General features: G+C 46.7%; 1 protein-coding gene across 4 annotated transcripts in view; it reads right to left on the bottom strand.

The window, feature by feature from the left end:
- Window positions 1-14,466, bottom strand: part of ANKRD11 (ankyrin repeat domain containing 11) — a 128,690-nt gene that overhangs the window by 103,474 nt on the left and 10,750 nt on the right. For all 4 annotated transcript variants that reach the window (XM_083870049.1, XM_083870052.1, XM_083870050.1 and 1 more), the window contains exon 2: window positions 2,653-2,732. The gene's annotated coding sequence lies outside the window, so the exon portion shown is untranslated. The remainder of the gene's footprint in view (window positions 1-2,652; window positions 2,733-14,466) is intronic.

The following is a 14,466-nucleotide window of genomic DNA, read 5'->3' as shown; positions in this document are numbered from 1 at the left end:
GCTGTTCTGGGTACCCTGTGCCAGACCCTGCCCACCCTCACAGGAACAATTCCTGCCCATTATCCCATCTAACTCTGCCCCCTCTGCCAGTGGGAAGCCATTCCCCTTGTCCCTTGCCCAAAGTCTCTCTGCATCTCTCTTGGAGCCCCTCGAGGCATTGGAAGAAGCTCTAAAGGTCTCTGTGGTGCCTTCTCTCCCACAGACTGAACAATCCCAGCTCTCTCAGACTATTAATTCCCCTCCCCAGGGCCTGCTCCATAACACACCAGCTCCTCAACCCAAAAGCCAACAGTGCCATACCCCAGGACCCATGGAAAGCTCTCCTTGGCTCCACAATGACCAACACCCTAAAGAATCAATGTACACTGCACTGCCAGAGGGTTGTCATCTGGAGGGGTAAGAATCGAAACACACGAGGGGAAAAAAAGGCAGCAAGCTCAGAAGAACACTTCCAGCAGAGAAATATTTTGCAGGTGGAATATTGAGCTCGATTTCCCCCAGAGCAGTAAGAGCTGAGGACTGTACGGGAACACGTTTTAAGAGCATTAATAGAAAAACACCGAGCAGTTAAAGTGAAGTCACGTTCCACCTAAACAACACTGCCATTATTGCAGCATCTGACTTTCCGAGGACAATTCAATCCTGGCAGCGTGTATTGTAATTGCTTTTCCACTCCAGGCCTCGGCTTTACAATCGTGCCCTTCTCGGGAGGTCAGAACTCGCACGGCTGCGGCTCGGAAAGCAATTCTGTTCCTCATTCATCCCTATAATCCCACACCTGCATATTCATTAGGAACTCCCTGGAACACCATTGCCAAAGCCACCAGCAAAGCTGCTGGTTGGAGAAAGCCTCGACCCCTGAGCTTCCCTGGGAAGGTGTTGGGATGGCACCAGTTGGCTGTGATGGGGCTGGGGTGTATTGGAGTCACCAAAGGCCAGGACAAGCCCAGCGTGGTGCAGCCACTCCTGCTGCCAACAGCAAAAAGAGCAGCAAATTCCACCTGCTCCAGGCTGCCCCACCCCTGTCAAGTGTCCAAATCCAGGCTTGGAGCAACCTGGGATAGTGGAAGGTGTGCCCATGATGTGCTTTAAGGTCCCTTCCCAACCCAAACCATTCCATGGCTCTGTGATGACCTGGTTTCCTTCAAGCAAACCCTTCCAAATAGGGCTGTGCAAGCACACCTGAATTTTGGGTGAGTTTTTACTATCCTGGTTTGAAAATGACAGTTTGCATTCAAAAAGCTGAACATCACTTATTCCAAAACTTGGAAGTTTGAAAAAAACCTTTGTCCCCAGCTATGAAATAAACCAGGCAGCAAACAGCAACCAGCCTAATTTATAATTGATGTCAGAGCTGAGCTGGGTTTTTCAGAGCCGTGCAGAGCTCCCAGGAAGGAGGGCAGAGCTCCTGCACACGTCAGGAAAAGGGCTCACACCTGATACACTTTAATTACCTAACGGCACTGGGAGAGTCACTGATGCCTGCTCTGCTTTGTCTTACTGTGAAAGGCTTCTCCTGCTATTAATATTCACCAGGGGAAGCTGAAATAACATCTTGTCTCCATCTGAATACTTTGAAATCATCATGGCCACAATAAACACGACGATTTTTAATTTTTTTTTCCCTCAAAATCCAATACAAAAGACACCAACCAGCCCACAAATGCACCTGATGGAGCAGGGCTGGGCTGCACTGAGAAAACTCTCCAGCAACAGCCTTTACTGTGCTGACAATCTCATCACAATAATCCACTGCAGCCTGAACACAGAGGTCAGCCAAGGACCCAGGGCCCCAAGGCAGGAGCCACACACTGAATTATCCACTGGGAGCCTTTTCTCCATAGGATTTCTGGCTGTGCTGGGGGTGACCCAGAGCCCTGCACAGCTCACTCAGCTCCCATCACACCAAACCACCAGCACAGCAAAAAAACCCCAGCCAGAACAACCCCCTGTCTCCAGCTCCAGCCACACCATCAGGATTTCCAGCACAGCACCAGCCTCTCCCACCCTCTCACACAAAACAGAGGCAAAAATTTCATTTTTTTTCCCCCTAAATTCCGCTCCACGACAGCCTGTTATTTCTGCATCTGTTAATGCTCCCAAAAAGTTGAATCTTAACATTGCATCCAACTGTAGTCTCAGCAGATTGGGAGGTTTCTCTGCCCAAAATGAAACGTAGGTGCCATCTGTTTCAATTAGGCTAATCACAAGGAGACATAACACTGGGAAACTTAGAGACTTTGGGGTTTTTTTTTTTTCCAAGATATTTTGAAAGCAAAGAGAAAGAAAGAGGTATTATTTAATACTTCAGCAGTCAGCAGCACCAACAAGCTGCACAGTCTGCTGGGCAAACCTGTGTTGGAACTGCCCACGCAGGAAAGTTCACTTTTATTTCACTGAGGTCAGAGAAAAACTTGCTACATTCAAAATTATCTAAAATTTAAAAGACTCCTCTGAACTACAGACAACTCCCAAGATATTCTTGGTTAGTAGCTTTTACATATTCCATTGAACTTGCAAATTTTTGCTTTCGAATTTCAGAAAATAAAGAAAAACATTTTAAAAAGGCAAAACCAAACAGTCCAACAGAGACACAAGCACTCGTGAGGGAATAAACCAGAAATTTTGGACAGAAGGAAAGTCAATATTTACCGATTCCATAGTTGAAAGCTGCTCTTCACAGGACATATATTAAAATCCAACAGAGGTGTGTCCCAAAAACGCTGTGTAATCTGCAAAACACAGGAATTTGCTCATTAGAAAATTAAAACAAGCCAATTTTATTCACAACACGCACACTGGATTTTGAGTACATGAAGGTTACCAAGTACAAAGCCTTGCCTAATCCACAAATAAACTTCCTGATAACAACTCTGCACAAACAGAGGAATAAAGGAGTGGAAGCTGGGCCAAGCACCCACCTTCTTCCATAACTTTCTGATAACAGCTTTGCTAAAAATCACCTGTTTCAAGGTTCCTATAACCATCTGGGTGGGATTAGAGATATTTAAGTTACAGATGAGGGTGTGTCACTCCCCAAACCCTGAGCAGCTCATGAATCCAGAGACAGGCAGGGCCAGAACAAGTTCCTGTGCCAGGAATTCACCTTCCCAAACAATCCCTGTGGAATTATCCATGGCACAAGTGGTCTCTTTCCAAGCACACCTTTGCTCTGAATAGCAATGGGTTTATTACAAACCTCTAACTTGATTTTTTTTTTTTTTAAACCAGCTCTTGCTGTACTTTTAAGGATGTTTCTCCAGCTACAAATTCCCGAAGTGAAATTTCTGAGGCAGGGCAGGAACCAGCAGGAGCTCTCAGCACCCAAGGCAAAGGGGAATTACATTCATTAACTGGCACACATGAAAGGGCTGGCAGATTCCAAGCCCAAAACCTGCACTCCTCACTGTTCCCAAGCTGGAGGAGCCCAGTGGGATGGGGAGGGATCCACAGCTATGGAAATCAGCACTGGGGAAGCTCCTCCCCAGTCCCACTGATGTTATTCTGCTCTGCTTAAACAGGTGAAAGGGTGAACTGCCAGCTCCACATCCTTCTCATGCCAAATTCCCCCAAACCCCGTAATTCCATCCAATCTCCAAGCACTGCAAACCACACTGAGGGATGTGGATGACCAACCCCTGCTCCAGTCACAGTGACAAAAATCTGAATTTTTGCCTTGCAGAACTCATGAGAGTTTTATCCTTTACTGCCGCTCGTCACCTTCCAAACAACTCTGCTGTAACTGGATTTGGAGAGCTGCTTTCCAATGGGATGGTTCCTTCCAAGAACCATCCAGGAGAGACTCTGAGGCCAGCTGGGACTGATGCACAGTGGAGGAGATCAGGAACCCTGGGAGAGCCTTGTTTGTTTTGGGAAACTTTCACTCCCCAGTGAAAAGCCAAAGGGAAGGTGTCCAGATGAGCAATGCAGCTGCATCCAGGGTAGAGCTGCTTCCAGCTGGGCTGAGGGAAGTCTTGGGAACCTCAGTGAAAAGGAACAGGCCAAAATAAACCCCAAAGCCCAGAGGAAGATGTGAAGGCACAGAGTCCTGACTCAAAGAAAGGAATCCTGCAGCAGGTAAACTTCTCCAGATGAGCAAAATGGAAGTTTTCTGGTATTTTTCTTTGGGGAGAGTAAAGGAGATACAGATACATGGCTACCACATAGATTTTTCCAAGGCCAAGGAGTCCTGGGGCACTGAGGGATCTCCTGATGGGAACTGCAGCCCCATGGAGGACAATGGTAATACTTGTACAGCACCTTTTCCAGCAGGATTCCCCTACTCCTTTTATCCTCCTCTCCATAGTAACAGTCACATCACTAATTAGCATTTCAACAGCAATAAGAGATAAAGTTGGGGAGGAAAACAGCTGAACTTCCAGCTACATTGTCTGGAAATGCAGCAGTAGTGACTGTCATGGAATGATGGGATGGTTTGAGTTGGAAAGACCCCAAAGTTCATCCCATTCCATCCTCCCTCACTTTCCACCAGCCCAGGCTGCTCCAACCTGGCCTTGGACACTTCCAGGGATGGGACAACCATCCCTGGGCAACAACTGTGAACAAAATCACCAAAAGGCTGCAGAAATCAGTCCCAGGACACAAATATACCATTTTCAAGGTCTATTTACAGCTGCTTGCTGGCCCCCATACAGCAAATTTATTCATTCCTTGGCTCACACATAAACATACAGAAAGTATCCTAACGCTGAAACAGCGACCACACGTGAGCCAAGTCATTTTCACAACCAACATGGCACCATTTTTAAATGAAATTGTTATCAAATCACTCAGGAATGCAGCAAATGCTCCAGTGGGGGATGCCCAGCACAGCCTCACTGGCTGAACGTGGTCGGGTCGCTCACACAACGTTCCTATTGTGCAGAATCCAACATTTCAATTTAAACCCAACTTCGCTTCCAAAAGCCACATTATAATTAACGAACACGTCTCTCCATCCCATTTTCTGAGCTTTAGTTGATGAAAATGTATCAGTTCACAAAGTGTCATCACTGCCCTTGTCCCCCCTGGGAACCTGCAGGGCTGACCATGGACAAGGCTCCAGCCCTGCTGAGCTCCACAGTCACTGCACAGGAACCACCCTGATCCTCCTGGGCCTTGAAATGCTCATGCAAACACCAAATAATCAAGTGCTCAAGGTGGCCAGATTCTCTTTTAAAACAGGTTCAGTCTTTCAAGATCTGGGATAACTTTATTTTCTGTTCGCACGAAGCAACTTGGAAACCCTGGGCAAGCAGAGAGTTCCACCAAAATAAATTTATAAATGTTTAAATTTCTACATTTTCCCACCAACTCCTGATCTTAACACTGACCACAAGGTCCCTCAGCACCTCCCTGAATTAGTGATTCTTGCTGCACCCACACACAGATCAGGACTTGACATTCAGAGCACAGTGTGCAACTTCTGCCAGCATTCCATCGAAAAAATGGGGAATTACATAATTCGAGCCTCCTTAATAAAAGAGTATCTTGTAACTTCACAGCAATTAGTATTTGAAGATGGAAAAATACTTTAAAATCCCAAGTTGTGACCTGAAAAATACTGACATTAGCTATAGGCTCTTCACACCAGAGCAGCTGGGATGTGGCAGCGAGGTGGGGATTGGCTTCCTTGAAGGGATAAACCAGTTCTGTGCAGATGCAGAGCCCCCCATGAAAAATGTGGTTGAGATTCAATGATTTCATACACCTCAACGTTCCTAAATTTGACCAATAATGCAGAAAGGTTCTGCTTTAATCTCCATTTCACAGGGAGCAGGAAAGAAGGCACTGCTGCTGTCCCATCCCAGGAAATCCAGAGGCCAATGTCCCCACAAATGTGTTCCTTGAGGGACAAAGCTGTATTTGGACCCCAAATCAGACTTGCACCAATTCAGATTTTATGGTGATCCAGACCTAAGCAGCCTAACAGGATATCAGAGATTTAAATTCTGGTTCAGACCAACTTTTGAATGGGAAAAAATCTCCAGGGAGTAAGAGAACCTTTTTTTCCACAGCACTCATCTGCTTCCCCTCAAAATAATTCCAGGAAGAGACAGAATTTCAATAAGGCATCTCTCCGAGGGCTCCAGTGGAAATATTCCCAGGGGAGCACCCGAGACCCACGGAGCTCCTGCTCTTGGATAAGCTCCATTACCTCCCATACAGAATCAAGGGGAACAAGTGCAGCAAATTTGGTGAGAGGGGAAATTCAGAAGTGTTTTTTCCAATGCACTTCATAGGCACTGCTCAGTGCCAGCCTGACAGAGCACAGCCAGAGCTTTCACCTGCTGGAATGAGGAAAAATGTTTAAAATCCCACTGTAATTCCAGAACCTGAGAAAATGGAGATTGAGGAGTGGGGGAAGAGCCCTTAAGCAGCAGCATTACAAACCCCACAGATGTCTTCCATAAATATCCATGGGTTCCTTCTGCTGGAGTTTTTGGGGAAGAAAATGTGCTACCTATAAAAAGAAAGTGCAGAAATCCCTGTCTCTGGAGCTTTGCCTGTCCCAGCCCAGTGAAAGCCAGAACAGCCATGCCCAGCACAGAAGGAAAACTTTCCTGGCCCCTCAAGGGATGGACAGTGAATATGGATCATCAGATTTGTGGTAATTTCCCTCTGGAAATCCTAGAAAAGCACCCTCAAACCACTCCATGCAGCTCGGGACTCTCTAGAAAGAGGAGGAAAAGGAGAGGTGTTGCTCTGTAGATCTGAAGGGGGATAAGGAGTAATTTCCAAGAAATCCACATAAATTTGAGATAAATACCCCCTGCAGCCTATCAGGGGCTCCCACCACAGCCATCTCCAGGCACACACACAGAGCAAACTGTTCCCACCCTTTTCAGAGAGATTCCCAGCACTGGGGTGAGCTCCAGGACCTGCCTTTCACTACAGTTTAAGAATATTCCTGCAGTAATCACAAACCAACTCTGCTCAAACAGCAGCAACCACCCAAGTGAAAAGCCAAAGCACACAGAGAATTCCACCAGTCCTAAAAAACCCCACCTTTCAGCATGTTTGATTGTGACAAAATTGTAGCATCAAGTAAAATTTAATTAGATGGCTTTGGGAAGGAAAGTAGGTGATATATTCTGGGTCTTAAAGTTCCTTTATTTTGCCCTGCAGATAAGATGTATGCTGAGATCTACAGTTTTTCAAGCTTGTGTTGTCTGTGCTACTTGATAAAAAATATAAAATAAGCTTATACTGTCCTCAAAAACACAGACACTTGTGTGGGCTGAAGAGCCCAAGGTTTCATTTGTCCCACTACAATAAGCACAGGCAGGAAAGATGCGATTCCTGGGAAAAGAAATTGTCCTTTAAGTGTTTTAATTGAAAGTTTGACATGGACAACACAGTCCCTAGGAACTGGGGGTTGACAGAAGCCTAAATTCAGGAACGACCAAGCTGTTTGGAGATCTCCAGTGAATTAAGGGAGGTCAGAATCTGGGATGACACATCACAGAATGGTTTGGGTTGAAAAGGACCTCAAATTTCATCTTGTTCCTCCCACTATCCCAGGCTGCTCCAAGCCCCATCCAGCCTGGCCTTGGACACTTCCAGAAATGGGGATTAAGCTCCAAGATGTTGAACTTCACTGACCCAGTGAAGGCAAGAGGGGTGGATGTTCTCTGGAATTAAAGCTGTAATTTAAAGTGAGCTCAGAGCTGCTGTCACAGTTCAGCCTCTTCCTCCTTTCCATTCCTCCTAAAAATGAGTGAGGTGGGACAAACACATCCTTGCCCTGCCCAGACTGAATCCCTCCCTGTGACTTCACCATGAATTCCCACTCAGTTCCCCCTGTATCTCCTCCACTGGGCCACAACCAGCTCCACTTTATTTAAAAATGAACCTGCATTCCTTACTCCATGCTCAGTTTTAACACATGGAGAAAATGCCATTTTTCAAAAGGAAAGAGTGACAGAGAGACACATTTGTCACCTTTAGAGTCCCAGACATTTGTATCCGTGTAATTCTGTGGCAAATTGGATCCAGGTTACTATTAATACCTGAACTATTTCCTTTCCTTTCCCAGCGCTGATTGGTGAAAAGGATGCAAGCATCCCATTTTAAAGCACAATAATTAGTCAAGGAGGAGTCAAGGAAGTCACTGTTCAGCCTTCAAGAACAGTCTTCCTCAGAGAGGGGAAAAAAACAACAAATATCCATGGAGTGGCTTCTGGTTGGATTCTGAGCAGGCTGAGTATCAACCCCCCAGCCAAGAAAACTCTCTGTGCTGACAGGAATGTTACAACTAGACACTTCAACAACTCAAATACAGGGGGTTTTTTTAGGAATATGCAGGTGGCAGCCCCACACCCAGGTATGTAGGATCAGACACTGTTACCTGGCTGGACAATCCAGGAGGTCCCCAGCAGGCAGCACGAAAAACGTAATTGTAGAATGTGCTCTGAGTCTACAATTCCTGGGTTACAAGTGCCTTACAACCACCTCAAATTACACAGCAAAGAAAGAGCTGAAAGGAAGCACCTCCTTGATTTCCACACAGCATCCCTCCCCTATTGTCTGGGGCCTGGCAAGTTAAGGTCAGAATAAAAAGACTCCTTAAAAATCCCACATACATTGAAAGCACCTACAGCTTCCACTGATCTTTTTTTCCTTTCTATTCTAAGCCCTGAACAGGTTTAAGTAGCAGTTGTCATCATTAAAGAAGCTGCTCCCCTCCCACTTTCCATTCTCCTGAGGAAGGAGCATCCTGGCAGCACCAGGCACAGGTAAGGAAGGAGCAGCTTCTGTCTCACTCAGGGCACAGAAATCCAGCCTGGAAAAAAGGCTGTGAGGAGGGCACAGGCTGTGCCTCAGCCCCACGGGATCAGAGAGCACTGCTGAATAACGAAATCAGGAAATACAGGAATAAGTAATAATGCGAAAATAAGGAAGTTAAATATCTGCCCCAACCGCCCAGAACAGCTCCAGGGATGCATGTTCTGCCCCTGCCCAGCTGTTGGCACTCAGCTTCTCTCTCAGGCCACTCCAGAGCTTGTCCATAAATCAGCTGAACCTGCTAGAGCAGCAGAAAACTCTTGATGCTCCCCTGCCCACTGGTCTCTGCTCAGGAGGGGTTTGTGCCCCCCTGGCTGGAGGGTGGGAGAGCCTCACCCCCTGCAGCCCCACAACCCTGCAGCACCCCAGGAACAGCCACAGCCCCCCAGGAAAGGACACAGCCCTCCCTCCCAACACAGGCCCGTCCAAACAAACAGCACAGAGGGTGGCAAGGAAAACGCTCAGAGGACAAAAGGACAGAGTCAGGATTAAACCCAGGCCCTTGATCCCCGGCCAAATGGCCGACCCAGAAGCCCACGCAACTTCCAGAGCCAATTTAAAATCCTCAGTGTGGTATACTTTAGGTTATAAAATCATATTTAGACACACATTTTTGAAAGTGTTCTTCGCTCTGCTGGTGGCTAAAAACAATTCCTTTGTCATCAAATCTTGCTTCAGCAAGCTGACGTGACGTTTTTAACTCAGGAAATAAGATAATTATGGTTCAAGGTAAACAACTACAACTGTGCATCATAAACAGTTTCTAATTTTAAGCCTGAGTCCCTTTAATGCCATCCATATTTTAAAGACAGTTTCCTTACAAATGGTCTAGGCTGTCTGAGCAGCTTGTGACTGAGCCTGTGCTAATGAGCAGCAGCAGAAGCAGCACATCCAGGAAAAACAGAGGCTGGTGGAGCAGGTGAGCTCCTGTGTCAACACCATGGGATGGTTTGGGTTGGAAGGGACCTCAAAGCCCGTCCAGTCCCACCCTCTGCCATGGGCAGGGACATTTTCCACTAGTCCAGGTTGTTCCAAGTCCTGGATCCAGAGGCAGCCACAGCTTCCCTGGGCACCCTGTGCCAGGACCTCACCACCCTCACAGCCAAAAATTTTCTCCTAATACCTAATTTAAATATTTTAAGTTTGAAGCCAGTGCTCCTTGTTCTGCCACTCCAGGCCCCTGTCCAAACTCCCTCTCCAGCTCTCCCGGAGCCCCTTTATCTCTGAAGGGGTTCTAAGGCCTGCCCAGAACCTTCTCTTCTCCAAGGCTGAACAAGCCCAGCTCTCCCAGCCTGTCAAGGTAAGCCAAACATCAAAGGAGGAAAATACACTCTGAATCTTAAACAGCTGGAGAGGCAAAAGCTCTTGGAAGAGGGAGAAAACAAAGCGCTGGGAGCGGAGTTACACACGCTTACGCAACCCTCGCTGCGAGTCATCCTGGATCCCAGACCTCAAACGCCCCACTGGCACAAACAGCAGCAATTCAAGTTGTAACTCGTGCAGAGAATCAGCTACTGAGCTGCTCAACACCAGGCAGAAAACGCAGCTCCAAAGCTGTGTCCAAAGCAGCCCTCACGCTACCCGTGCCCCAAAACATTCCCAAAGTTACCTGGGAAGAGAGACTGGCAGGGAAGAGCAGCATCCCAAGCTGGGCATGAAGGGAGAAAGGCTGGAGTGCATGATGTGAGCATGGCTGGAGCTCCAGGGAGCCATGGAGGGCACGAGCTGTGTCTGCCTTGGGGATGAATCACTGTGCTCAGAGGTAGCAATAACTCCAGGAGCGCTCTGAGGTGTCAGCCTGGCACGCTCTCATTCCTCCCCATCCCAGGAAAATGTGCTAAATCACAACCAAATGAGCCCAGCTGAATGGGGGGCTCTGATAGAGGCAAAGCATTCTCACAGAGCTGTGCTGGAAGAGCCAGGAGTGGTCAGAGGTATCCCAAAAAAAGCCAGTGGTGGGAATGCTCCTGCAGGAGCTCAGAGGAATTCACATGGTGGAGCCAGTGCAGCCTGGGAGAATTCGCTCCTCCAAAACTTTTCCTCACTAAACAATTCCAAAGCACCCCACCCCACTGCTGCTATTGTTGTCAGAGAGGGAATTCCAACCAGAACAATGATTTTCCACGGCATTTTTCCGTTGGAAGAAGAAAACTGGTAAACGCCGCGCAGAAAAAAAAAATAAAATTTCCACAGTAGTTCATCCAGTACCACAAGTCTCCTTCCTAAAGGGAACAGATTAACGTGCCTGGAGTCTGCTGTGCAGCATGGATGTATTTTTAGCTGCAAGGATCCGAAGGCAGCGATGTGGTGGAAGCCTCCCAGGCTGGAGTTAGCCACGGGAGGTTCATCTCTCTGCACCCTGGAGAGGGCAGCTCATTAAGAGGCTGCTCGGAGCAGAAGGAAACAATTCACCCATTCCCTGAAGAAATCCCTCTTCCCACGACTGTACACAACGCAGCTCCTCTAAACTCCCCACCCCCCCCCAGCTCATCCTGATTTGCACCATTTTTGGGGAACAGCAAAGCATTAAAAGTGCTCTTTCCTCCCAGATCTTGGGCACAATTAACAGAGAAATTCAAAGCTGTGCTCACAGCACAACATGGGATGAATGGCTCAAAGTCCACTCCAGTGTCCACGAGACTGAGAGGAGCAGAACAACAGTTTGGCTTTGTAATGTTTTACCTGCAGCTAAAACTTTCCTGTGAGTACTGGTAAAGCACCATTAGCTGCTGTCTGAACCCAAGGGAGTGAACCTGAAAAATATGGGATAATTTGGAAGGGATCTCAAGGCTCATCCAGTCCCACCCCCTGCCATGGGCAGGGACACCTTCCACTGTCTCAAACTGCTCCAAGCCTTATCCAGGGACACTTCCAGGGATCCAGGGGCAGCCACAGCTTCTCTGGGCACGTGTGCCAGGGCCTGCCCACCATCACAGGGAAGGATTTATCCCAAATATCTCATCTAACCCTGGCCTCTGGCATTGGGAAGCCATTCCCCTCATCCTGGCACTCCAATTCCTGATGAAAAATATGCTCAGAGTGAAGCTTCCAAGGCAGCCAAACCCCTCAATGGCCACCAAAGGCTCTCTGCTCTCCTGGCTACCATGAGCCAATGTTTACCCCAATTATCAAGTGCAAGAGTCCATTCCCAGGCCACAAAAGGTGACTTAGTCACATTACCTTCTACCTACAACAGTGCCATTCATCACCAACCCTTCAGGGACACACCTTTGGGAAAAACACCTGGCAGGTGTGCAGGGATCACTGCCTCAGATCCGGGAGCCCAAAAAAAAAAAAATGGAAAATGCAAGCAAAACTATGAATCAGAGAGTAATCAATAATCAGAGAGTGTATTATTTCATAAATTGTCAGTTATTCTGACTGTCCCATCCAAGAGCTCAGAGATGGCACTGCCTGGATGCAGATGGCCTCACCTACCCACCTGCAGAGGTGGATTTGGAATCCCAAATGTGCCACTGGGGAACACAAATGCTCAATTCTGAGTATTCATGGCACAACACGCATAAAAGGAGAGGAAAAATTTTAAAAAAGGAAAAATGCAAAAAGTCTAGAAAGACCCAGAAGTCCTGAGTAGAGCCAAGCCATTTTTCAGAGTTTAATTAAAATTACATTGGCCTTCGACTGAATCCCAGTGAAAGGCACAGAAATGCAGAGGGGACCAGAGGTAACCTCTACAACCAAGGCTCCTCCACACCCACAGCACCCACTGAACTGAGCCTACACCCCTCAAAACCAGCTCGTTTGTAACACTCACAGCATCCACCAAAGGCAGAGCTACTAAAATCTGGTGTGTAGGCCTAGGAAAATAAAAAGCTTTGCTTTCAGCCCTGAGCCCTTCCTCCTCCAAACGCCCGAAATAGGATGTTACACTACTTGTTTATACGCCATTACAGAAAAACATGCTGGGTTTCTTCATCCTGCATTACAGAACAAAATGTTACCCAATTCCTGCTGTAAAGAACCAAGAAATAACTGTGAGACCATATGCAAGGGGAAGCATCCACGTGCTGGAGTAATCCGGCCTTACGTAACCGGCCATGGGAGTCTGACCACAACCAGCAGCAAAGGGAGGGCCAAACCAACTTCCCTTTAAAACCCACCCCAAAAATTCACTTTGAGGGGTCTGATTCAGGAGATAAATAAAATTTGTGTCTCTAAGTTACAATTTTGAGGTTTGTGCCATCAAAGTACCCAGAGCAAAGAATCCTGGGTGGTTGATTTTCTCTCCTTGAGCTCATCCCCATTAACCAAAAAATGAATCATTTGTTAATTGGGGAGTTCAGTTTGAAGCCATGTCACCACGATTCTTATCTCAGGAGTTAGAAGGCAGCTCCTTCCACGGATCCAACAAACCATGGACAAAGAGACAGAGATCAGCATCCTGAAACATCTGAGCACTGATAACCCTGGAGATCACAGAGCAGTTTAATTGGGAAAAGCCTCTGAGATCATCAAGCCCAGCACTGCCAATGCCACCACTAAACCAAGTGTCACATCTACATGTTTTTTAACACCTCCAGAGCAAGAAAGTCCTCCCTGAGCCTCCTTTTCTCCAGGCTGAGCTCCCTTGGTGCTCCAGACTCTGCCCCTTCTCTGGACAAGCTGTGTGGGCTCAGCTCAGAGCAGCAGCCCTGGCACCCTAAACCAGAACAGACAGACATGGACAAGGCAGCCAAAAACAGGAGGTGCAAAACCGACCCAAAATCCACAGGTAATCATTTTAATAAAATCCATCTTTGTCCCTTTTCTACCTGCTGGCAGCCAAGAGGAAACACAAAAGCACAGACACATTATTATGAAAAGCAAGTCAGCTCCTTGCGCAGGGATAAGAATAACAAATGTTCCACTGCTCTGTTTCAAACGTTTCAGATCTTAAACTGAACCCAGGAAAGAACATTACCAGTTAAGCTATTACAGCAAATGAAATGAAAATTGAAAATCAACTCTAACCGACATTAAATTTAAATAAATATATCTCAATTCCAGGATCATAATACATAGTTCTTACGACAAAAAAAAAAACTTCTGGAGAAAGGGAAAAACACCCTTGGTAACTCTGAATATTAAGCCACCGTACCACAGGCATCTCACAGTTTATCTAAATAAAGTGTCTCCTGCAAAGAGCCCTGGTCCCTCCAGTGCAGGCTGCAGTGTGATTAACAGAGGTCCATTAGAGAGGCAATCCATAACCTGGCTCCTGTGAGGAGTCCCTGCCACATCCGTCTGAGTTTCCATGGCAACCAGGCAGGAAAATATAAAGCAAATTACAGTTAAATGAAAATTATTCTCCATGACAATATATGTTAATGCGGGAACATTTGCAAGGCCATTTCAGATAAAATGTTTACATTCACACATGTGTCTACAAAAATAAATAAAAGGCAGCTGGAGCAGCTAATGGAGCACCCAAAGAGAAGGATCAGAGTCTTTTTTTTTTTGCTCCCCCCTTAAGTTTTAGTCTATTCATCAGAATAAAATTCTTCAAGCTGGAGAATATCCAAAGTATTTGCCCATTTCCAAGCAGGAACATTCTTCAAGGAACAGGTTTTCACAAGATCTAAAAAAGCACATTTCTGAATGTTGTGAACCTTTAATTTTCCTGGCTGCAAACAAAGACCACATTTATGCCTCCCCATCCCAGCAGAAAATGGTTTAAAC

The sequence above is a fragment of the Zosterops lateralis genome, assembly GCF_965231275.1.
Source record: "Zosterops lateralis genome assembly, chromosome: 12".
NCBI lineage: Eukaryota > Metazoa > Chordata > Aves > Passeriformes > Zosteropidae > Zosterops > Zosterops lateralis.
Note: the sequence above shows the minus strand (reverse complement) of the source record. Positions and strands in the feature narration are given on the sequence as shown.